The sequence below is a fragment of the Haemaphysalis longicornis genome, unplaced genomic scaffold, assembly GCF_048455015.1.
Source record: "Haemaphysalis longicornis isolate Haplotype H1 unplaced genomic scaffold, Haemaphysalis longicornis Haplotype H1 scaffold_3, whole genome shotgun sequence".
NCBI lineage: Eukaryota > Metazoa > Arthropoda > Arachnida > Ixodida > Ixodidae > Haemaphysalis > Haemaphysalis longicornis.
Genome location: NW_027526335.1, coordinates 116264643 through 116290184, shown reverse-complemented (window position 1 = coordinate 116290184; position 25542 = coordinate 116264643). Strand labels below are relative to the sequence as shown.

At 46.9% G+C, this 25542-nt stretch overlaps 1 long non-coding RNA gene across 2 annotated transcripts in view; it reads left to right on the top strand.

The window, feature by feature from the left end:
• The window catches only part of LOC144173391 (uncharacterized), a 171280-nt gene that overhangs the window by 141769 nt on the left and 3969 nt on the right, over nt 1-25542 (top strand). For both annotated transcript variants that reach the window (XR_013323247.1, XR_013323249.1), the window contains exon 2: nt 16828-16882. This is a non-coding gene — a long non-coding RNA (uncharacterized LOC144173391). The remainder of the gene's footprint in view (nt 1-16827; nt 16883-25542) is intronic.

The window sequence follows — 25542 nt, the reverse complement described above, 5'->3', positions numbered from 1 at the left end:
ATTTGTAAATTTTCTGGTTAAAGCCTAACACATAAGATATATATATATATATATATATATATATATATATATATATATATATATATATATATATATATATATATATATATATATATATATATAGAGAGAGAGAGAGAGAGAGATCAGTCTACAACGCTAAGGGAGGCACAGGGGAATATTTGACGTTTTAATTTTACGGTTATTGACGTTACACGTTAACAATTTAGTTTTATGCAGAAAAGACAGTAGAAAAAAAATTCACCCGCACCTCCCTGAAGGGAATCGTGCAGAAATGCGAATGCATTGTGTGCACCGATGAGTGTGTTGCGAGTAATGGCGTAATTAATGACGAGAGTGTGAACGTAATCATTTATTCATCAGCACCTGTTTGTGTTATCGTTGTACCTGACGGCCACAATCACTGCCTTGTGATCGCTAATGTGCACGGTCAAAGGGTCTTTGAGAAGCATACGCGCGTCACAGTTTCGCGTAAAGACCAGATCAATGCAACTCCCGTGAATGGTAGTAGGGTACGTGTCGAAGCCGTCAGAGAGACAATGCATAGAGTTGAAAGTGAACATTTCGACAGACTTCTGTCTGGTTGGGAAGTTACTGAACTGTCACCCCTGAAGAAGAAGCCGAGCCGGCTTCGAAACGTCGGGTTTTTTGCCTTTTTTGCCTTTTTGCATTGTATTGGTTGGAGCCTAATTAAATATCATTTCAATGCATAGAGTGCCTGGTCTGCATATACTCGACCAGCCACTCGCCACTCTTCTTGCGCACGTCAACGTTGAAGTCGCCAACCAAGACTATGGGGTCAGAGGGTTTGGAGCGCACGCGCACACTTTCCATAGCCGCGTCCAGCAACGGCGTCTCGAGCCCCCGACTAAGAAATGCATTCGCATTTACGACGACGACGACGACGAAGGCAGAACTACGAGGCGCGCGCTCACGTGCGCTCGCGCTGGAGGAATGCAGGCGCACATTCGCATTTACGACGACGACGACGACGAAGGCAGAACTACGAGGCGCGCGCTCACGTGCGCTCGCGCTGGAGGAATGCAGGCGCACGCCGGCCAACGGAGCAAGACAACCCCCGGCTAATAAATGCATTCGCATTTAAAACACGCCTCCATTCTGGGTACCGACCCCACGCCTACCGCTTACGCGTCGCATGCCTTACCAATTCGGGAGACGAGCAACACCGACTACAAGTCAAAACTCGCGCGGGCGATGTTCCAGCTAGAGCTTGCTTGTGAGCTAGTCTGTACACGATCAGTTTGAAAACACTTCCCTGACTACGTTTACAGAAACGATGACAAGAGAAGCACACGATACGTTCGCACGTGTGCTTTCGTGCGCGTTTTCGAACACAGGCGATGCGCTTTCGTGTGCTTGCATCGTGTGTTTCTCCAGTCTTCGTTCCTTGAACGACGTTCCAGCTCGAGTTGGAAGTAATGTGCGGTCCACAGCGTGTGAGACAGGTGTACCACTGTGGTAATATAACACGTGTGAAACGTTGCAAAAGGAAACGGGGAAAGAGGCCGATAGTGTAAGAGCAGGTGTGGGTGGAGATGACAGAGGTGGAGAGGCGAATCACGAACTAGGTTTAGAAGGGCTTAAAAGCGACGTTCGTGTCGCACTTGAACGAACAATTACGCATCCTGCCCCTAGCCTGCCCTTTGTTATTACAACGCAAAGACACCAAGGTTTCGCCACGCCGCGTACTTCGCAGAGTGTTAGGACCTAACGAAAAATTTGCAACGCAGATTATCGAGCAGTTCTCTTTCAGCGCTGATCCTTGCGCAGAGCAAGTTAACTAGCTGGGGTTTTTTTTCTTTTCTCCTTAACACTCGTAGCCCAGCAAGAAAGATGATGCAAAAGCATTTCAAAAGCATCACCGATCGCCAGATCAATCGCTAAATTTGCAGCGAACGCAGAACAGTATACCTAGCCCTACAAACTCTCACGCTCGGCGGACACTCAGCGTGCCCATATTCCACGAAACTTACGTAGTATCCCGTGTATATGAAGATCGGCGAAGATTATTACAGCGCCGCCAAAGTGGTTGCGAAATTATGTTTTAGCGTTCAATTATTTTTGCTTCCTTATTCGCAGTAGAGCAGGCGGAGAAGAAAGAGTGGGGAAGAGGCGAAGAGAGCCCCGTCATGCTGTTATTGATTTTATCCCAAACACGCGTCAGCGCGCGGCCGAATCCTTTAACGTCGGTGCACATAATGAACCTGATCCATCACCCCTAGGTCGACCCCGCGCTCGCTCGGGACTGCGCCCGGTTGCGCGAAGCGCCGAAAACACGACTAGCCGACGACATGAGTGAACACGCCTGGCTGGCGCCCTCGGCTTCCAGGGCCGGAAAGCAGGGCGCGTCTCGAGGGTTAACTACGCGTAATGCGAGGAACACTGACTTTCTTTTTTTCCCTTCGTAGTTTTAAGCCTGTTGTACTTCACATTTTGGTAGCTAAATACACGAAAACTTCGTTAACTTATGCCTCCTGCTTTATACTACAGCACTGCATTCGTCATTGCAATCATTTCCCCACAACACTGAAGAGGCCGGGAAATTGTGCGTCTCAGAGGCTATCTTCTGATAAGATCAATTTTCTCTAGCTCTCTAGAGGGCGAAATAGGCAATTAAGTGAGCAAAATTTTGTTACAAAATGGTTCAAGCGTTGATGTTTGGGTGCCCGGTCGGTGGTGGGCTTCCTCTAGTACGGCAACGTGCTCTAAGGTTCCCTGGTCCGCTCTGGCTTCCCGAGCACTGTCCACCAGGCTAGCTACGTAGGCGATGGGTTATATAGCATAGAGTAGAGGGCCGTGGGGATAGGAGTTTGTCTGAAGCCGGCAAAAGGCGGTCGCCTCGGCTCCGGAAAAAAAATTCCCTCGCACTTCCCCGAGGGGGAGAGTGTGTAACTGCATATGCACGGTTGTTGATTGCGCGATTACGGTGGATATCGTGATCTTGGAGTGGAGAGGAGGCGCCCAACACACGCAGTCACTGAGCGGAGAGAGGAGGAGGAGAGTAGCGCCCGCCTTTACGTCGAGGGCTACACGAGCGCCCTCACGCGTCGGAATGCGGAGCGCCCGCTACGCGAGCGAGAGCTCTCCCGCCCGAAGTGGAGAGGAGGCGCCCAACACCCACAGTCACTGAGCGGAGAGAGGAGGAGGAGAGTAGCGCGCGCCCATCTCCCCCCGTTGCTAGGGAAGACGAGGAGGAAGACGAGGAGCGCGCGCACCCGCAGCTGTTGCTATGCGGACAAAGGCGGCGGACGATTCAGGCTCGCTTAAGAAGTGCATTCGCACTTAAAAGGGTGTGCGGGGGCAGAAACGGTATCGTTCGTGGCGGTAGTGGGAGAGCATGTCCGTGTGTGATGTGAGACATTGGGCTTGGAGGTGCTTCGGTTCTGCGTGTTTTCTCCCTCTTAGCAAGCGGCCCTGAGGGTACGAACGCGTGTAGCGGCGTATGCCGACTCGTTTCCATGGAATGACTCGTTTTTGCCGGTTCAGACGGAGTGTAACTTAGGCTGGCGCACAAAACAACAACCAGAAAAAAACCTACCGGTACGTTTAAGTCCGCTTATGTGCTGTGAGTCCGAAATCAGTATGGCTTTCCCTAGCAATACTTATAGGCGAATTATTTGGGAGCGATAGGACGCGAACGAAGGTGAGAGTGATGAAGACATGGTTTCCCGATATCTACCAATGGTATATCTAGTCTTACCGTGATTTTTTCTCTCTGGACCTCTGTTCGCAGCCTCATGGTGGCTGTTGAATCGGCCACGAGCTTTTGACGGCTGGCGTCACAATTGCTGGCCAATCCACTCGACTGGAAAAGTTGTTAGGCTGTCGCAGTCAGTAGACAATTTGGTGGAGCGTTTCGGGCTACATGCAGGGAAAGAGAATTGCGCTCGCAGTGCCCGGCTGCTGGGTTTGGGAACGACGCTTTTGTCGCCATGTGAGCCAGGCAATTCGGACGCAATAGCCACACCATAAAATAGTTGGCTTGTGTTTTTGTAATGCTTGAAGCAGTTCTGAGCTACTTCTCGAGAGGTTCAGACTTGCATGTGAGCGTGCGTCTGGGTTGTGTGTGTTGGACTCTCTAGAAACCCCTGATAATGAACGACAACGCATCCCGTCCTGTTAGGGTTGTTTAGGAGTGCAGCACAAAAAAAAACTGTTCCTCTAAAGTAGCAGTATAACAAGCCCACTTTCCATGCAACTAATAACGTTACCAAAAACATCGGGACAAAATGTAACTCTTAATCACACCAGAGGGCACATTTGGCGTGGGTTTAGCGCGGCAGTCATACAACGTACAGGGAAGAGTGGACAGCCAGCGCTGTGTGTTGGCTACTTTCTTCCACGCACACTGCTACTGCGGCGGTGCGCCTACTCCCAATATGAGAGCCGACCTACTAGCCAAAATTGCAATCTTGCTACATTCACCCCTGAAAAATGTTTCGCTCGTTGCCCTCCGAAACCAAGGGTAGGGATTCCAGCATTTTATAGTCTTATTACGAAAAGATAGGCAAATGCTTGTAAACTTTTCACAATGAAGCTATATTTGCCTAACCCCCCTTCCGCCCCCACTCGGTTTTCATTCCGGTGAAGCTGCTTTACTCGGCACAGCTTCTGTGCTGCTCCTCGCCACCGCCGACACTTCGTTCACAAGTTTTATTCCCCTCACCTCCTCCAATGCCTCTGTCACGGTTGGCACAATCCGCTGAAAATGGCGCCAGCGCCGTTATCGGCTGTTGCATTATGTAGTCGCTTCGGGACGGAGGTGTGTCGTTCGCTCGGAGGAACAATACCGGGAATGAAATGAGAGTCGGCGCGTACCGAGGCTCGAATTGGTGCGCCAACAACACAAAGCCGCTGCCACAGAACGTGCCGCCACCGCCGTTGCCGCCTTAAGTTCCCTCTCATCGAAAAGTCCCGAATCCCTCCCGCGTGAAAGCAACTTGCCTGCTGGGAACGCCGACGTAAGCCTATAATTTTTGTTTAGCAAGAAGGGCTTCCGTGGCGAATTTGGTCAGTGTCTTTCACGTCTGTTCGCGCGCATACTACCTGTTGCCGCTTTATCCGTGCACGTACGCACGGTGGGAAGGGGGGGAGGGGAGGGGGATAAAAGTGAGCGTAACGCGCAGCCAAGCTTTATGCCCTCACCTATGACATGGCCGTTCTGCTGGTGGGACATTTCAACGAGGGCGTCTCACGGCTCAATACGACCTTGCTGCTGCCCTGCGTGGTCAAGCGGTTTGGGTTGGTATATTACACAGGCAGTAAGAGGTCTCCGACGCGGTAGGGAAAAGGGCAGCCCCAAGTTTGCCCGCCAGACGTATGCTCGAGGCTCTCCAAGTTTCATTCGGCTAATTGGTTAGGGAGCATGCTCAATCGCAAATTACAAAGAAACATGTTTTTTTTTGTGTGCACTTCTTGGACTGCTCCAAGCCTCTCCGGCCATCCTTCTTCACAGAGTGGGAGGAAACTGAATTTTTTCCTTCCTCTTTTTTTCGCGTCCCACACAGTAGGCTGTTTGGGCCAGTGGGCTTAAAAATGTGAAACACTGTGCACCTCTCGGATGAACGTTTTGGATAATGGATGTACGGACGGTCGGAACACAATTAGTGTGACCGGAGCATCCGAAAGTGCACACTAAGGAGTGAGAAAACGAGCATAGTAACACAGGGTATCACATAATCTGGACGCGAAGCAAAAGGGGCTAATAAATTGAAGTTTTAAAGCGAGACCTTTCTTAGTGTAACGGATGGCGTTCTCTCACAAAACTAATGCTTTTCCCCATAGACCGGTTGGTAGACCGAAAAGTTCTGCTAAGATCTCAGTACACGCGGCCCGTACTTGAAACCGGCTTCCATTGTATTAAAACGGTTACTTAAAAATCGCGAAAAAGGAATGGTTCTAGATTAGACACTCGGCGCATCGGTCATGAAGAAGTGATACGGCAGTATCTCATAGACCGCGTATCGGTATACATTTGTATCGCTCGTATATGTGCTTTTAGTGCGCGAAGAATCGTCGCTTGGCTTCGTTCTTCGTTCGCGATTTGGGTCTTTGAAGGTCTGACGATCGATTTGATAAACTTTCAGCGATAATTGGACGCACTTTCAGTTTTCGCGCGTCTCTCAACTTTCGGTAGGCAGGGATGGTCTTGTTGAGGTTTACAGACTCACTATTAAATGGGCGCGCGAAGTGTGGACGGGAGTAAATGCGACCTGTACCGCGCGACGAATGTACATTTTATATAAAGAAAAATTGCATTTCCAAAACAAAACGAATTGTAGAGACTTAGCCTAACACGGATTGCTTCGATTTCAAGGCTTCGTCTGCTCCTCATTTGCCGTCCGCAATCGATGTTCCCATTGTCCTACATTTCTCCGCCTGAAGTCGGAGTCGACCATTGAGTTTTCCGTCTATTTAATAGTGGGTTAGCGAACAGCTGCAGGAGTTCAAACTGTGCGGCTGTATTGTGGGAGGAGCGGTTGATTCTTCGAAGAAATCAGTTTTTGATGCTCAATTGCGTGCGGCGCAGCCAACCCAATGATAAAACGCGTTTATTGGAACAAAAAATTGTCAGCGCTCGAAACGCCATTCAGCTTGAAATTACAACCGAGAAACTAGGTCATGCCCTATAGCTTTTGAGGGCAATTTTTCCAACGAAGACAGCTTTTTAGGAATAGCTTTTGAGGACAATTGTGCCAACGAAGACAGCTTTTTAGGACAATTGTTTCAACGAAAGCGGAAACTCAACTGAAAGTCTGAAAAACGTCGGAAAAAAGAAGAGAACGCACAGAACTTAAAGAACTGAAACCATACCGCACAAAGCACAGAAGTTTTAATCTTCGCCGCGTAGCTGAAAAAAAGAGGGAACACGAGGATAAAATAACGGTAAGAACGAGTTTGAAGAGAAAGTCCGCGGCAGACCATACTTTTCGGGCTGCTTCGAATGCACCAGTTTTTCAAGGAGAAGCAGGTGCATCTGCCTCGGCCTAAATTAATCTTCAGCCGCCAAGGCTGTGCCCGCACCTTCAATTTCCCCGCGACCGACCGCTCGGGCCCAAACCGTGCGCCCCGACCACAGGAGAAAGAGGAGGCGGCATTTCGCACCTGCCCGCGGCAGTGCGGTACCTGCGCCGCTGCCGACGGGGCCGGGGATAGGCGCGAGGAAAAAAAAACACCGCTATTGTCAAGGTCTCCTTCGCCGCGATCAACGAATATATCACCCCTCTAGAACGCCGCGCCAACGCGGACACCGCCGCCGGTGACGCCAGCGACAACCCGCCAGCACCACTGCCCCGAATCCCTCCACCTCGCAAACCCCTCGCCTTCATCCGCCCCGGTTTTCAAATTTTCCGTGAAAGTAGTTTCTTCCTCGGAAGCGGGGAACATTTTCCTTTGAAGGCACCGCTTTTGATGCCGTTCGCCTTTTATTCGGGACGGCATTCGAACCTGTCTTGAGGTGTAAAGTGCCCTTGGCACTACCCGACCGACCTTTATATTCGTGTGCGTGTATGCGTGCGCGACACCTTTAGCACAGATCTTAAAAACAAGTCAGACTCCTCCTTTCTACTGTGAATCAAATTCAAGCCGTGAGGTTCTCGAAAAAGGTGCGATTACCACCAGTCAACAAGTCGGTTGCTGCTAAAAACGAAATCGGTGGATTTTGTACAGACGTTTCATTCTCATAATCAGCCAAGAAGGGAGAAGAGAACTCATCATGGTACATATACTTTGTCATCGTTACTTCTCCTGCAATCGCTCTTCTTCTCTGGGCATTCATGCCTAATTTAGCTGCTACCTCCGACTATTTATTCCCTGTTGGTGTGCTGCTACAATGTGGATCTCTACTGTGGGCGCACTAATCTTCATTATTCGCACTATAGTGAAAGGAACCCTGCAACACTTCTTTCATCTTTTTTTTTTTCGAAATACTAAATGCTCGTAGAACGTGGTCAACCAACACATCCAGTACTTAGATTAGGGGGTCGCAAAGTACCTCAGCCAAACATTTCTGCTCTACGCCCATCAGATGACTTAGAAACTTGTTCAAAAGGTTTCTTTTCCCTCTTTCGCGGTCTTGGCGTTTTGGAGCGCTCGAATGACGTCATTACAGCGGTGCAGTGTCTATTGGCTGGCTTTCCTTCAGTTGCAGTAATGGATGCATTCGATAGCCATTTAAAAAAGAAAGCCATAAAAGCAAAGCAGAAACGAAGGGCGTATCTGGTGCGACGAGTGAATCACGCCAGTGTCGATTGATTATTTGATTGTAGGGCTAACGCGCCGACGCAACGCAGGTGATGAGGCGCGCCGTAGTGGAGGGCTCCGGATTAATTTTGACCACCTGGGGATCTTTAACGTGCGCCGAAATCTCGTACACACGGGCGTTTTTGCTTTTCGCCTCCATCAGAAAAGCGGCCGCCGCGGCCGGGAATCGAACCCGCGAACTCGTGCTCAGCAGCGCAACGCCTTAGCCACTGAGCCACCGCGGCGGGTATTCAGCTAACTAACTAGAAAATATTCTCAATCGCAAACTATATACAAACGTGTATGTTTCGTCCTGTCCTTGGACTACGCCCGGCTTCGCACGCCGTCCTTCTTCAAAAAGCAAAAGAGCCAGTGTCACGCCAGTGTCGCTCCATGCTGGCGATAATAGTTGTTTCTGAGTGCTTCCAGACGCGAAGAAAGAAGTGAAAGCGTTTACCCGAAGAGCTGCAGGGCCCCTTTAAAGGGACCCTGCAACACTTTCGATAATCGCTTTCACTCTTTCCTTCGCGACTGGAACCACTGCGAAAGCTATAGTTATCGCCAGCACGGAGCCGCACTGCGAGATTCGCTCGTCGCACCAGATACGCCTTCCATTTCTGCTTTGCTTTTGTTGCCTTTTTTTTTTACAAGTTGCTATCGAAAAGCGTTCATTGCTGCAACTGAATGAAAACCGGCCAACAGCCGGTACACGGCCTTAGTGACGTAATTCGAGCCGTCGAAGAACGTCAAGACCGGGAAAGATAGAAAAATCTTTTGAGCGAGTTTACAACTTATCTGATGGGCATAGTGCAGTAATTTTTGTCCGAGGCACTTTGCGACCGCCTAATTTAAGTACTGGGTGTGTTGGGTGACTACGTTCTGTAAGCATTTAAGATTTCGAAAAAAGTTGAAAAAGTGTTGCAGGGACCCTTTAAGCTACAAATTTGTAACAGTGACTTGGGAAACAATCGTTTTCTCAGCCAAATTTAACCTATGGGATGGTACAAACAGTTATTCCTTGCCAATGAAAGGCTAAATAATATATAGGGCATGCTTCTCAATCGCGTAATGTTGTTTCTGCTTTCTGCGATATCGGATATTGGCGTGAACGGCCGTCGTAAGAACTCCTTATATTGCCCATGAAACGGTACCATGAAACGGTTGAACGCTCGGTTTGGCCAATTTCAGCCGGGGAGACTTCCGGTGCTCTGAATGGAAAATAATCCGACATTTGCTGGTATTTTTTTAAAAACCCAGTCTGAAGGGGTAATCTCCGAGACGGTTGGAACGACAGATATGAAATTGAGGCCCGGCTCTTGTCGGCGCTAATTCTTTAATATTGGACAAGCGGAGATTTTTGAAAAGGAGGATTGAAGAGGGTAAAAGTGATTCCGCCTCTTCTCAGTGATCTCGGACAGGACAGGCATCCAAGATTCGATAAAAAAATATTGCTCTTTCTCGAAGTTCAAAGAGCCGTATCTGCGTGAAGGACGCCAATAAGGCTGTTTTTTTTGTTCTCGTTTTTTTTTTCTTCTCCAAACGACAGCCATCTGTTTACATGGTATTGTTAGCCGCGTGAGCGATACGTTGAAAGCTCACAAGTTTCGCGCAGTTTCGCAGAAGTTCGAGCGCATGAGATGAGAAGCGAAATGATTTTTTGTGTGCGTGGTGCTTACGAAGCTGAAGTCGATGTTCAGAAATAATGATATTTGTTTAGTTTTCACGGGAGCCGCTTTGAAATTTTTGGCTGGATATCCTTTCCATCCGGTTAGGAAACGCGATGTTCTTGGTGACATTTCGAAATGTTATTGCTCCGAGCCGCCGCAAGGAAAAATACAAAACATCATGGAGAGCTCCAGCGTAGATTTGTGTGGGAAGAGCCACAAAATCGGCAGCAAACTGTATATCGTGCAAACGCTTCTTATCTCCTGAGGAGGTAGAGGGGGGTTTATATTGTGTGTGGCAAAAGAACGCGTCTGAGCCAGTGTACAAGAAATTAGGCCGCTAGTACTTTGCCCTTCGTTTGCTGAGGATGCCTCCATGTGAGAACTTTCAAGATATTCGGCAACTTTTTCTGCCGTGATAATTCCTGGGTTCTTTTTGGTGTTGATTGTTTGGTGGGCGTTCCACTCCCCACACAATTACGCTCCGGTCCCCTAACTCAGTCTAAATTGAAGCGTCACTCGTAATCTGTGCACTCTGATATTATCGATGTGCGACCGTACCTGAAAGTTGAAGGTAAAATTTGCGAATTCTTAAAGTCACTTCAGCGAAAACTGGTAGACACTCAAACGGCCTCTCGTGCTAAATTCAGTGAGTCGATTCCAGGCAAGGTAGCGTCACGGCTTCATTAAAGGGCACAAAAAGGTAGTTATACAAATATTGCCACGTGAAAGGGGCTCACCCGTCAGGGTGCCTGATTGTGACTCAGTTTGGCTGTTTCGTTTTCCCTTTATATTGAAATATTCGGCGTTGAAGGCACGCAAGAAGCCTAACCACTACATTATATGTCAGCTTAAGTGAGCAGATACTCTCACTGTGAGCATCACCGCGGGAACGACAAACCGCAAGCTCACCAGCAGTGCCTATAGAACGCGCAAGCTCGCGCATTGGATACTTCAAAGATTTGGAGGAGGCGCGGGCCATTGTAACAAATAACACAACCCTTCGGAGTGCAAAAAATAAAAAAAAAAATGGGCCGCATTGGGAGCAAGTGATCATGCCTGTTTTTTTTAGAGTCCAGTTAGTTGGCGGTAGTAATTAGGTACCAAGAACACGTTTTGGCATCACTGAAATGCTCAGATCATGAAGTCTGGAATGGCCACATTAGGTCGCTCGACGGAAAATCTGGCAGGACAGCTACTATCTCAGGTGCTTTAAACACCTAACAACTTTGGTGGTAGATATTATTTCATTTTGTTTGTCAGGGCTGTGAGTGTATTCACCAGCCTTAGTGTAAGTCACCGCCGCACCAGTGTTATTAGAACAACTCATCCAAGTTAGACGATGTTGTTCATTTAACCCTTTCAGCCCTGGATTTTTTATTTCAAGCGCTAATTGTTTTTATGCATTTTTTCGTACAGCTTCGGACATCAGAAGCACAGAAATGAAAAATTACGCTAGTAGTGCAAGTATTTATTAATTTACAGGCACGTTAATTAATTAGGTCATTAAGCAATTAAAAAACATTTTTTTGTAAAAGAAGTTTTTTTTCGTGTTTTCGGAAAGCCTATGATAACCAGATCTTATAGAAAAAATATCAAGCTGGTAATCCAAGTACTTACAGATTTATAGACGTTTTGACGAACCGGAATTTCCGTTTCCTTACCCGCGCGGTCGTCATATCCTGTGTCCACTGAAGCTTCGTCTTTTTCATATCGTCCAGCCTCGCGAAATCGCAACAATGGTGGTGTCTATCGCAAGAGGCATCCTTGAACAACCCTCAGCCTGAAAACTAGCAGTTTTGGTTTTGTTGTTAAGGCGCTAGAAAATATTATGTGTTGTGTCGTCAAATGACGACGCCAGGGCCGAAAGGGCTAACAAACATTAGCGACAGTCCCAAAGTTCTTGCAGGTGGCCACGGGTTTCTTTGTTTCGCCTCCGGGCTTCTAGAGATTAATTTGCTTATTTTCTGTGAGGTGTCAAAAAGCACTTCTCCGCAGATATACAGGCTCCTTCCTTTCTATGTGTGCTTGCTTGTTTGCTCGTTGTTGTACGCGTGTGCGCGTGGGCGCGCGGGGCGTGTTTATCGGCGTCTGCATTCAAATCGTTTCATTGCGGGGAAACAATAAAAACTGATAATATCTATTGATGAACAGCTCCAAAAATGTGAAAATATTGCTAACCTGACACACATTTATTGAGGTAATTTGCAGAGGACCCTTAAGCATATTTTTTATTAAACGCAAATGCAAAAGCTTTACTTTGGGCTAGGTTCGCTAACAGGTCATCTACCGATGTCGACCTTGGGCCTACAACTTCGACATCGGGCTCACTGCAGCCACTTGTGACCTATTCACTATCAATTCGGCTGCTAGCACTGGCTCTTCGGAATCTGATGGCCAACTTAGACTGCGGGCGAGATATTGCACCAGGTGGTTATTTGTGTTTTATTTTTTAGCGCACACGCTAAGGAACTGGTCTCATCTAGTGATACTTGAGAGTGCAGCGCTTGCTCACGTCTTGTGGACCTTTGGGGGACGCCAGCCAGGCGCGCGCTTTCGCCTGCCTAGGCAAGTGACGATTTCGCAGTAACGGAAGGGCAACTGTAAAATTCCTGCTAAAAATTCAGAAAGGCACTTTAGAGTGATTACGCTTGGAACAGCGAAAACGCTACATTTTATTTCAAAGTATGCGATCCCGTATGTTTATTGCTACCTCTGTCGGGGTTATGTTCTCTTCTGTTGAGACAACGTCTTCGCCACGAGAGAGATATGAGTATGACGTGTAATGTTCGCGTCGTAATGGCTGCGGTGGTGCCAGCTGGTGGTGGTTTCAGCTGCAGTTAGAGCGGGCCTCTTTGCTCGTAGTGCGCATTTTGCTGTTCCCGGGCATATCTTTTTCTGAGGAGTATTTCCGAGGGCATCCACGTTTAACATCTGCCACTGAGGTAGAAGCCTCAGAGTCCAACGCAGTAGGGAGCGCACAGACCTGCCGAAACGTGTCCCATGGTGTGATTTCCCTATCATTACCATTGCCATTGTCATTTTCAAAATACGCCGTCTCCTTCTCTCTGTTGCTATGACAAAGAGGCGCGGCCAAGCTCCCTTCTTTGCAATTCATATGCGCTATAGGGAACATGTTCTTCGCTGCTTTTTTATTTAGCATGCTTCATTTACTCACGTAGGCCTCCAGTGGTGGGATTAGGTACTCTTTTTACCACACTTATGATCGTTTCCCCTTCACGTCATTCCATTCGCCTCTCTGCTAGGAACCATGAAGACGAAATTCAACTTTGTTCAATTTGAACGAACTAGCCTTTGTACCTCACTCAGCTCCATTCTAGGCACGGAAGACATTTTGTACCCGAATAATAATTAACCAAGTGTTATGAATTTCAAATTTCCCACCAGTATGACGTGCTATGGGCTGAAGTGGCATCGCATGGGCCAAAACTAGAAACATAATTTTCAGTGCGTTAACCGTACGTTCACATTCAAGGGATGCGATCAAATGGAACTCGAGAGCCCACTACAATCGCCCAGTCATGTGTCTTTCTCATGGTTCAAATCGGCTGCCTTTATCTGCGCAAACAAGATTTTGTGACGTCATAGAAAAGTTGCCGGAAAGTGGCTGGGGAGTCACCACTGCTTCAGATTTTTCTTTACTTACGAGATTATTCTAGCGCAAGCTACACTATGCTACCTCGGCCAGTCTTCCCGGGGTGACCAGTTTAGCCCCTGAGCGCTAGAGGTGAAACCACACCGCCTTCCGCAGGATCCCGGCACGGAGCAGCGGCCCGATGGCGCGGAGAGATAACCGGCAGGGGAGAGATAGGCGAGAAGGGAAAGGGTACGTGCGTGGGCCCCGTGCGAGGGACGTGCCGGAGGAAGGCGAGGAGGCCGCCGCCGCAGCGATACACGCGCGCCACGAAGGAAAGCTGGGAAAGCCACGAGGCCATGTGCGGCGCAGGACGGTGTGTGATAGAGGAAGACGAACATACAGTTGTGGCCCACCTACAGCGGCGAGGCTTGAACAGCGGCGTGAGGCCATAAAGAGGAAAAACGCTACTGTTGCGTACAGCTTCGCTACCTTCAAGTCTTACGCATTAGTGTGATCTGCCTTCATCTTTTTTCTTAACTGTGCGATGAACTTCGTGTCCTTGTTATCGGGACAAAGCCATCTTTTTAATAAACCACCGAACTGGTCCTTTGTCTTCATGTCCCCTTTAAAGGGTCCGCCAATCGCCATGGTTAGCCATACATGATAGCTACAAGCGTAAACCTGCTTTGTTACTTGTTAGCAGGCACATATTACCCCTGTATGCCATTAAACACGTCTCAAACGCACGTTCCTTAGTTAAAGGCCACAATGTATGCACTAGGTCACCGTTTCGTTTTTTAAAGCGAACGCTCGGTGATGTTGCGGGGGATGCGTGTTCGACTCGCTTTCTGTGCGACCGCGGTTCGAACCTCTTTCCACTCAGTTGTCCTTTCTCCGCTTTCATTGTGCTGCCGCTGTTGGCCGTTTCTTGGACCAATTGATTTTACATTAGGAACAATCTGCGAAAAAATACCCTGATCTGAGTTCCATGTCTTAGAGCTCTTGAGTGAGTGAAGCCGCACGTATTGGAGGCGTTATAACTAGGCGAAACAAGCTTTTTTTGTCTGGAGGCAGTCATTCTTCGTGGGGAGTATATCACGCTCACTGTCTTTACCACATGAACACTTTTTGACTGTCGGTAACAACGTCTGACAGAGTACCCCGCAAAATGAAGCCACAACAACACCCGAAGGAAAGTCTGTACCAATGTTCAGCTTTGCATTGAAATATATATGCTCTCTGAGATTCATTTTTCAGTATAGGACTCACGTCACCATTTCCTCCCTCCATCTGTTATTCAGGGAATACTGGACCGAGCAACGCGACTTGAACACACAATGCGCCTGCTTCCTTTAGGTGTCAGCGCATGACGCCACTGATCCACCCGATATACATTCATCCCATGACAAACGATGCGGGGAGAGCCATTCCTGTAGATGCCTCTTCATTCCTACACGCGACCTATAGATTTCGTTATGCTCAGAAGAGGTGGATGGCGTTGACGGAGTTCGGTACATGCTCCCTACTCAGCAAGGCGTTATCGCCCTGACGTATGTAAGGTTCACTTGCTACAAAAGGTTCTTTAGTATACCCGGGTACAAGTTAAAGGCGCAAAGGATGCTGCCCTTCGATTCATCACCTCAGCCAACTGTTACTTTCCGCTACGTAAAGAGTGAGTTACTGCGAGTGCTTTGAACGTGGAAGGAGTCGTCTCCGTATTCTTGAACTTATTGCGCCTATACATTGCGACAGCAACTACAAAGGACATAAAAAAAGCAGAACATGTCATTCATTAAGCGCGATCTCCTTTCAGAAAGCGCGCACACGCCGACACCTCAACTCGTCGCTTCGGTGGAGTGATACACTGCATGAGCTATTTTTGCTCCCAACTTCTACAATAGCATAGTACCATGATCGTAGCATGGCTAGCACTGCATGTAAATACCGTTCTATGCCGGACACTCATCGAAACAACCGTACTACTACACGCACTTTATTTAAGTCTCCCTCTCAACCTCTGGTATTTGAAGCTGTTCTTTCAACGCCCTTGTTGTGTGTACAGGGTGTTCAGTTGTTTTTGGATTCAACTGCGAATATTTCCTGTATTAAGACATACACATTGCATAAAAAAACAATATAGTAATCATGTCCCACCACCTTCAATGTTTTTGTTGCTCGTGTGTCCGTACATCGCCGACTGGTGACTGGTAAAAAGCCCAAAAGCTCATGGGTATATTGTCTGCTCTCACTACTTCCAGTTCGAGAGCTTTCCTAGCCGCCCGTAGACCGGCGGCTTTCAGGCGCGTGCGTGTTGTTTATCTGTTTCCACCGAAACAAACAAAAAAAAAACGCTAATGCATCCCGCATTCAACGAATAACGGTTAATCCTACTAGGGGCTTCTCTGAACGTTAAAGCACTCTGTGACAACTAAACAACACGCACACACGCGCGTGAATGCTGCTGGCGTACGGGAGGCCATTCGAGGGAGGGCATGTGTAAAGTTGGCTTTGTTACGTTAAGAGTCACAGCAAGGCGGAGCACCCTTTACAAGGGCTTCATTAAAAAGTCGCCATAAAAGAGGTTTGGATTTAGGGAGATGCCGTTTTCAAATTGTTTAGCAAAGTGATACAAATTTAAAACGTCGCCATACTGCCCTAGAAAAAGAAGAATCTTGTTTAAAACATTAGAAAAAAATCTATTGCGGCTGGTGACTGCTCGCAGGTGACTTCTTCAAAAATGCTCGCAGGTGACTACTTCAAAAATGAACGCCCTCCTTCAGGCTCACAGAAAACGTGAACAAATTGCAAGGTTTTTTTTATTTCTAGTAGGTTTCGGAAACTTACGGAGATTTCTAAAAAAATTTTAACGACACCGTATATTCTAAAAGCATAATTTTATTAAAAAAACAGCATGAAACTTTTATAACCTCCCATAATATACTGTGAAGCTTAGTATTATTACTGCAAAGCTTACTAGCGAGCGGTTTAGATGCCTCCTTGTTGAGAAAACCCTGAAATATTTGTGAAGGCTATTCTACGTCTCAGAGATAGAGTAAAGGGTATTTAGGAATTCGCAGCATTTATATCAATTGGGCTTCAGAATTTCAACGTTTTCCTAGGCGTCCTCGCAAATTTTTAGTCTGCGATTTTTATTTCAGCCCATAGTGAAGGGCCTGACGGTAAACTGCGATGAATCGGGGCCACTTTTAAAAACGTGCGCGTTTTTCTTTTTATTCAGCAAACGCAATATTTACCTCTGCTCTATTTGCCACTTCTTTTTTCTAGGATCTTGAACGTTCGGAAGGGTCCCATCATCGACGTCTTCTTTTCCGTTGAGTCGGTAAGTCCATGCTCCAACATTTTCGAACCCTTGCACTGTTGTTTCATTCATTATGTACCAATAAGCGCGCACTAGTGTTTTTTCGATTCGCTGCTCACCCGCTCGCTCGCGCACTCACTCACTCACTCACTCACTCACTCACTCACTCACTCACTCACTCACTCACTCACTCACTCACTCACTCACTCACTCACTCACTCACTCACTCACTCACTCACTCACTCACTCACTCACTCACTCACTCACTCACTCACTCACTCACTCACTCACTCACTCACTCACTCACTCACTCACTCACTCACTCACTCACTCACTCACTCACTCACTCACTCACTCACTCACTCGCTCACTCACTCACTCACTCTCCCTCAGCGGCTGTAAATATTGCCGATTTTTCAGTGCATCGTACAACCACTAGAACAAGTGATTCTAAATGAAATAGTTCAGAAATAAAAGTAACCCTAAGGGGGCACCCTTCAGAACACACTAGTCAGATGGAGAAAGGTAACGCGTGGTTGTAAAACGAGGTAGTCAAAGTGTTTTTTTTCTCTGGCTATTTGTATATTCATTGCCACAGCAATGAAAAAACTACAAAATTCTGGCGTTTGGCACTTCGGCTGTTATCAGGTGTCTTTCTGGCCTACCAAAAAGTACACAACCAAAAGTTAGAAAAAAAAAGCACACAAACAACAAACTACAGCACAACAAACAAAATTGTCCCCCACAGAAAACTAACGGTGCCGCAAGAGGTAGCCGAAGCCACGCTCCAAGACACACAACAGCCTGCGTCGCCCTTCGCGGTGAGGATTTATTTATGAGAAGAAAATCGACAGTTGTGAGGCGGGGACGAACCAGTCCGCTGCATTTGTCAACGTCACGAGAAAAAAGGATTCGTTTTCTTCTTCCGGCCTCCTCCGCGACAGTTTTATTTGCGCCGCTCGAGGGAAGACGCTGAATACAAGAGTTGGATTTAAAGTACATAGCGAATCCCGGAGAAGGCGTTGGAAATGCCAAAGTGGCTCACCGGGGGAGTTGTTATACGGGTTCGGGCTCTTGCTCACCGGCCGAGAAAGAAAAGCGAGAAGAAAGAGAGCGAGGAAAAGAGACGTTTGAAACGGGAAGCGAGGGAAGTTTAAACTTAAAAGTGTCTCAGTGAGAAAATAAATGAAGAAAAGAAAGAACACCACTACTAAACTTAGAAAAGTAGAGAAAAAGGGGAGGGGAAAAAAAGGGCCAAATTAGGCGACGGGAAAAAGTAGTGTAACTATAGTAAGGAACTTTCAATTTTCTGACCAAAGAAGAGGGATTCCGGATTCTCAGAAAAAGAATTAAAGAAAGAAAGAAACAGTCACGGAGTGAAAGACTGAAAGCTAGTGAGGTAACCTGTGAAAGAGAAATACGAAGACAGTTGCACAGGTCGCGTTGAACAAGCCGGAGCCGTCTTACATCTTGCTGGCGCAATTTTTCGTTACCTTTCTCTTATTTCACTTGTTTTCGCCCCTTCTCTGTTTTGTTTCTTCTGTTTTCTTACTTCGTTCTTTAAGTTTTTTGCTGCACTGCACGCTAAGTAATTTTTCTGTTGTAGTGCCCTCGTTGTGTTCGCTGTCTGCTCAACTCTCAAACTTGCGTCTTGTCGCTGCATGCGATACGCAGTATTTGCCCGGGTCGTCGCTGTTCTTCACTCGGCTCGGTTCCCGCCAGTTCATTCCAAGCAGAGCCACGCTTTTTAGTGCCTGCACAAACAGGAAAACAACAATTTATTTTAGTCTTGACGATGGCAGTTTTATAAAGTTGTTTTCTCGATTTTGCCGGCGGTGAGGTACTATCTGAATTTCTAGAATACCTTCAGTATTTGCAAGTTCTTTCTTTCCTGTTCTTTTTTTTAAGGCTCGGCTCTTATTTTTATCTATGCGAAAGTATGTGAACCATGCCTTCAGTGGCATTCAAACATTGCTGCAGCAAAAAAAAACAATGTATGAAAGCAAATATCGCAGTTAATGCAAACATGTTTCTTGAGCTCGTAAGATTCGGCCGATGAGGTCCGGAGGTAGGTATACGTCTTATGGTTCGTGCATTGAAGCGTGTTTCCATATTTAAAAGAAAGAAAATGCTATTTCGGGCTTCTACCGGGTCAGCCGGGTACCAATGCAAGAAGAAGCTACTAGTAAACGTTTATTTGGCGACTCGCACTCTCTTCCGCCGGCGCAGCACTCGCTTTTACTTCCATTTTCAAGTAGGACCCAACCCGAGCTCATCTATCGCACAGCACTGCAGCTACGCAACTGCGGCTATTTCAGCCGCCTGCAACAGAAAGGCTTAAACTGTCGGCCTATGCCAACTACCGTATACGTGGGAGAAACAGCGAACGTGAGGAGTCAGAAAGGAAAAACGTGCACCATCTGATTACTGGAAAATTCTGGGTGCTGTCTTTGAAGACATACCGCGGTGGTTTCGTTGTTATGTGAAAATTTCTGACGCGACGTTGTTTGCACTCCAGCTTCCCGGGTGTTTTCGTTACAAATTTTAGCTGAAGCAAGCATAACGACAAAGAAGAAGGATAACGACAGGACAGGCGTCAAAAGTATGAACTAGCTTGCCAAAGAACGCCTTTTGCTAGAGTGTGTCCTTGTTCGGTCAACGCACAACAAGAACAGTGCCATCGTCGCAGACGCACGCTAGTTTCAACTGCATTTGAGAACCTATTCGCATTTGTGTATGCATAAAGGGATGAATCCTAAAAGAGGAGAGCCACACTAGATTTGTTTCTTTTTACCGCGTATGTGATGGTCAGCAGCCCAAGCGGTGTCCGCCTTACCGCATCGTTGTGCTGGTTGTCACTAAATGCAAAACCAACTTGAGTCATTTGGGAACAGTTTACCTTTAAAATGTTCGTGACACGAGATTTCCTAAGCAAGTACTCTACTACGCTACACCTTTCAAGGTCATTCATCGCGCCGCGAGTGACCTTCAACCGCCGTCGCGTGAACTTCGCCTTTCGTTATTATCACTTCGCCCGCTCGGAGCCTCTACTGTCTGGTTTCAGCCGGCTAGGGGAGGACACAACGGCTGATTCGCCGGCGCTTCGTCCCTCACTCTCGCCATCGATGGAGCGCCGGCTGGGCTGCCTGTGAGTGTCCTTCGGCGGAAGCGAAAAGATGAAGTCAAGAGTACAGGACTTATAACTAGACGGCACGCTGCGAAATCTCAGCCAAGGCAAATTTTCATAAACAATTAGTTTGTTGAACGCTGTTTTGAGGCTTACAGTTCTAACATTCTCAATTTAATTTATTTATTTTTGGTTTATGGGTCCTTAAGCCCGCAAAAATTTCATAAGGGGGGGGGGGGGGGGGCGTACAAGAAAGTTTCAACAGCATCATAAAAAAGTTGCACTGGTCACAGATTGTAACAAGTAACAACCAAAAGGAAAATACAAATAAGAAGAAATAAAAACACAAGGGACCGCAGCAACTCGAAGAATGCATTTTGCAGCAAAGTATTAACAAGACCAGAAAAAGGCAGAACCAGCATGGTATTTAGGAGGCGTCGTTTTGGTTACGAAAATAGGCTAGATTTTCACGAAATAATTTCCGGTCGCTGGACAAACCAATATTATCCGGGAGTGCGTTCCAAAGTGGGACGCCATAGCGGAAAAATGAGCTGCTCATCGCCCTTGCGCGGCACTTTATTGTCGCCAAGGGGCGAATATCAGATAAACGATAAGATATTCCAAACGGGCGTTTAAGGAGGGCGTGTCTTGAGCAGGTGAAGTCAAAGAAAGTGTGAACGTGGCAGAGACAAGAAGTTATGCGCCATGAAGCAGGTGATGCTAGAGACAAAAATTGCCTTTAAGGCGGTTATGCTGATGTGCCTTGAATATTGTAAAGCAATGAAACGGGCTGCGAGGTTTTGCACGACCTTTAAGTCGCCCGTGAGATAACCTTGTGACGTATTCCAGATCGATGATGCGGACTACGTTTTGGTCGCACGTACTTTAAATAAGTAAGTTTTATAGCGAAGCTTTTTACCTACCCCCCAAGGGTTCTGTAGCGACCGTTGGTGTCAACAGAAAACTCCCGCGAAAAAATAAAAGAACTTACTGGCACCGCGAGGAATCGAACCTGGAACGAATAGACAAACGGAGGAGATCTCGTTGTTTGTTCTACAGATTGAGCTACGAGCCTACGGGGAGACGGGGGAGACAGACGGTGCACTCACCGAGCCCAACTGCGTGTTTACCCCCTGCGTTTTTGCTGGATGACACGTGATATTGTCAATCGACCCCTCGCGCCGCTGAGCGCTTCGCCTACGGCCCGTGTAGAGGTTGTGTGCGCGCCTTGCGCATGCGGTAGGAGTCATACAAATTAAGGGAAGTTAATTCCAACGCATGGCATCTCACTTCCCCTCCGTCTCTGCCGTCGATCTCGTCGCCTCCGTTGGCGGAGGCAAAGACGCAGAAGTGAGATCTTCTAACACCGGGTCTGAGCTTCCACTCACATGCTTCACGAATACGTATACAGCTCAACCAACCACCGTTCATGAATCATGCATTGATTTATCTTTAGTAAAGAATATCTCTTTGAAGTAATAAAAGGTATGGTTAAGTGCATTTCACTTGTCTCTGATTTCACTTTTTGTAGAGCCATTGTAGTGCATTCAAGTGACGTCGCATGGGTAATCGGTGTGGGTGTCGTTTAAAGCTTTGCCCGCAGCAGTGACTCAGTGGCTAAGGCGTTGCGCTGCTGAGAACGAGGTCGCGGGTTCAAATTTCGGCCGCGGCGGCTGCTTTTCTGATGGAGGCGAAAAGCAAAAACGCCCGTGTGTGCGAGATTTCGGAGCACGTTAAAGATCCCCAGGTGGTCAAAATTAATCCGGAGCCCTCCACTACGGCGCGTCTCATCCCCTGCATTGCGTCGGCGCGTTAAACCCTACAATCAATCAGTCGTTTCCACCTTTGCTTTCCAACCACCTTCACAGTTGGTGCACATTTTTTTCTATTTAGGATTAAGCTGCATCGCAAGTACCCAAGTGTGCGTGAAGCTTCACAGAGAATTGTTCGAATAAATGTCACCTACGGTAGTTATGGCGTCATACGAACGCCTAGATATTTGTGCGCACAAAAGTGATCAATAGGAACAAAGAGAATGCGAGAAGTGTAATCTGCGGTCATGCGTTTGCGCGTGAAAGACATTACGTCACATTTTGCGAGGTTAAAAGGCGTATGCCAGTTTTCGCACCACGCAGCGATAGCGTCAAGATCAGTTGCAGGGCGATAGTGTCGTTTGATGTATGAAGAGTGTTATACATGACGCAATCACCCGCAACAAGGCACAAGTTTGTTGATATGTTAGTAGGAAGGACGTTATCGAAAATAAAAACACAGAACCCCTGAGGTTACACCGGTAAGGATTGACTGCAAATTGCTAGCGCAAGTGAAGTGAACGCGCCCTGTTATAAAAAAAATGTTCAAACCATTTTATAGTGCTCAAACCATTTTACCAAACCATATAAAAAAATGTTCGAACCATTTTACCAAACCACTTTATAGTGCTCAAACTATTTTATAGTGCTCAAACTAAATGTTCAAACCATTTTATAGGGGAGATAATTTTGCAAGCAGATGATTGTAAGAAACGCGATGGAAGGCCTTTGAAAAGTCTAAGAATATTGCATCTGTTTGGAGGCTGTCGTTCATAGGTTGCAGTAGGTGATGTGTGAATTCAGGAAGTCGAATTTCGCAAGACAGATTTACGAAAACAGTGTTGTAAACAGTAATACACTGATCAAATTCTAAATTATTCATTAGGTTAGATTCTGGTGGCCGCTTTTCTGATGAAGGCAAAAAACAAAGACGCCGGTGTGTACGAGATTTCGGCGCACGTTAGATCCCCACGTGGTCAAAATTATTCCGGAGCCCTCCACTACGGCGTGCCTCATCATCTGAGTTGCGTCAGCGCGTTAAACCGTACAATCAATCAATCAATCAATCAATCAATCAATCAATCAATCAATCAATCAATCAATCAATCAATCAATCAATCAATCAATCAATCGATCGATCGATCGATCGATCAACCAACCAATCAATCAATCAATCAATCAATCAATCAATCAATCAATCACTCAATCATTCAAGGTTAATTCTACGATGTGTTCGAGGAGCTTACACGATACACTGTTTAGAGAAATCGGGTGGTAAGTAGAAGGTCTATGGCACCCACTTGCTTTAAAAATAGGGACTACTTTCGCTTTTTTTCAATCGGCACGCAATGTTTCAGTGCTTAAAGGTTATCTAAATATAACTTTTTTTGTTTTAGTTAATCTACCGTTCTATTTAATCGGTGCTTTTAGTTTATTTAGTTAATATAAAAATATTATTGGCTTTGATTAGCCTTAGTTAATTTACCATCTACAAAAGGTGTTTTTACGCGGGCCTGAGTGTCCCCCTTATCTATGCATCTTTATTTCCTACCGCGGGTATTAAAAACCCTAATGCGTCCAAAGTACAACAAACCTCTCGGGCATGGCTCCAGCCCTGATATGGCGCTTACACGTTTTCCTCGTTTGCGCGACGTTCGTTTGCGTGACCCGTTTTTTACTTCGTGACTTCGTTTATTTTCGCACCTAGCGCACTGCTTTTATCGACAAGGCGCGCGAATGTTTGGAAACATCGCGCGCATAACGACGTGAAACGGGTGCATTGCTAATGGCCGCCGCACGGGCGCAGCGTCGTGTCGGCAGCCTTAGCTCTGTTTATTTTTCCCGCCCTTTTTATCAGGCTTCCCCTTTCTGCGAACACATTTGTTTGTTTTTGGGAACAACGCGGTCGGGAGAATACGCGCGGGTGTTCGTTGCTAACATGATAATGCTTCGCCGCCTCTCCACTGACAGGAGATGCTAGTTTCGGAACGCATTTTCCTGGCTTGAAAACACATATCGTTTCCGTTTCAGCCACCGCTCGCGCCGTCGGCATGAGTTTTTTTAAAACATTTGATGCTCCGCTCCGGCTTCCCCTTTCTCCCTCTATGCGCTTGTGCTGTTTGTTGTGTGGTGTCACCTGTAATTTCATTTTGTAGGCTTCTACGCATGCGTGGCAAACAGAAAATCAACATTATTGAGACCCTTGTGGAACCGTCATGGCGCAGCGCCAAAAAAAAAAAAAAACGCCAGAATATTCTGCCGCAATTTTTACTCGGTGGCATCGCAACTGTACGCGTGAAATGTCTCGAAGCAGAGTTTCGTGTTCCGTAGTTTGAAGCGACACTAACGTTGTAGGATTTGTAGCCTCTCCGCTAATGCACGCGAATCTTGTAAAAGCAACCCTCATCTTGTAAAAGCAAGCAACAAAACTGTCCCTTTTTATCTCCCTGTCCCCCTCTCTCTCTGCCTGTCTGTCTGATTGTCTGTGTCTTAACGCGCACGCACAAGTTATAAATATTTAGCCTACCAACAAAGAAAGGACGCAGCATTATTTCGGAGAACGTTCGTAATTCTACGTAATCTGCCTCGAAGCAACAACCAGTTGCCTTGCACCAACTGGTGGGAACGTAAAGGGCAGTTTGTATCCGGAAATACTTATTCTCTAACGAAAGCACCTCTCCTTAGGAGGTTTACAAAACGTCCCTTGCACAAATCCTCCTAAAGCGTCAACTACCCTCTGTCGAAACAACAACGATGACGGAACGAAAGCTTTCCAAAATCAAATCCAACACCAAACGAACCAACCCATAAGCGGGTGGACCCTATTTATTTATGATGACTAGTATGACAGTAACCGATTCCTACCTTATGTCTATGGTAAACCGGTGTGATGTGGGTCCGCTCGCTACTGATACGGGCATTCCATGGCTTTCCCTAGCGTTAAACCATCGTCGTCATCAGACGGAGGGGTGCATTTTCTGTCCAATTTTGCACGTTCACGCACCCCTCTCCAAGTCAAAAGTGCTTGGTCTGTGCCGGAATGTGCAATCAGATAGACGCCGGCTTCATAACGCAAGAGACCGAGGTTCAATTCCGTCCACGGAAGCGTTTCAATTTTTCTTCACTTCGCCCACGGTCACCATCATCATCACCATCAGAGAAAGTTGGCTTTCGTGCAGTGCATTTTGCGTGGACTACAGGCGACATTAGCGAGGGGTTGAAAGCTTCGCTTTAATTTGTGTTTAGAGAACGTGGCGTGAAGCCTCTTATCACCGGCGTTGACCTTGTGAACACGTTCCAGCTGATGAAGGTTTGTGTCATTAAAGTGCAGAAAAAAAAAGATTCCAGTAGAGGTGGCTAGAGGACCATGCGTACAACTATTAACTCATGCAGGCGTAACTTACAGTGTACAGCTTTGTAACACAGCGTGTATAAAAACGTGCACGCACAACAAACAGACTGACAGAGTACGAGAAATCGTACAGGTGAAATTTACGCAATTCGAGGTACGCTTAAATTGTCCTGTCTTGGATGGCAGAGAACTTATGGGAGACTACAACCAAGGGTGCCACTATGATATTTCTGTACCAGGCGCCATAGTCGTCTGAAGTTGGCATTAGGGTGAGTCGGTTAGTGGCCAACGGAGCAGTCTTAGCTTGAACACTTATTTTTGCACTTTCTGCCGACCGCGACCTTTAGGATGATAATCATTCGCGCTTCAAAATATTCATGCGTTACACGTT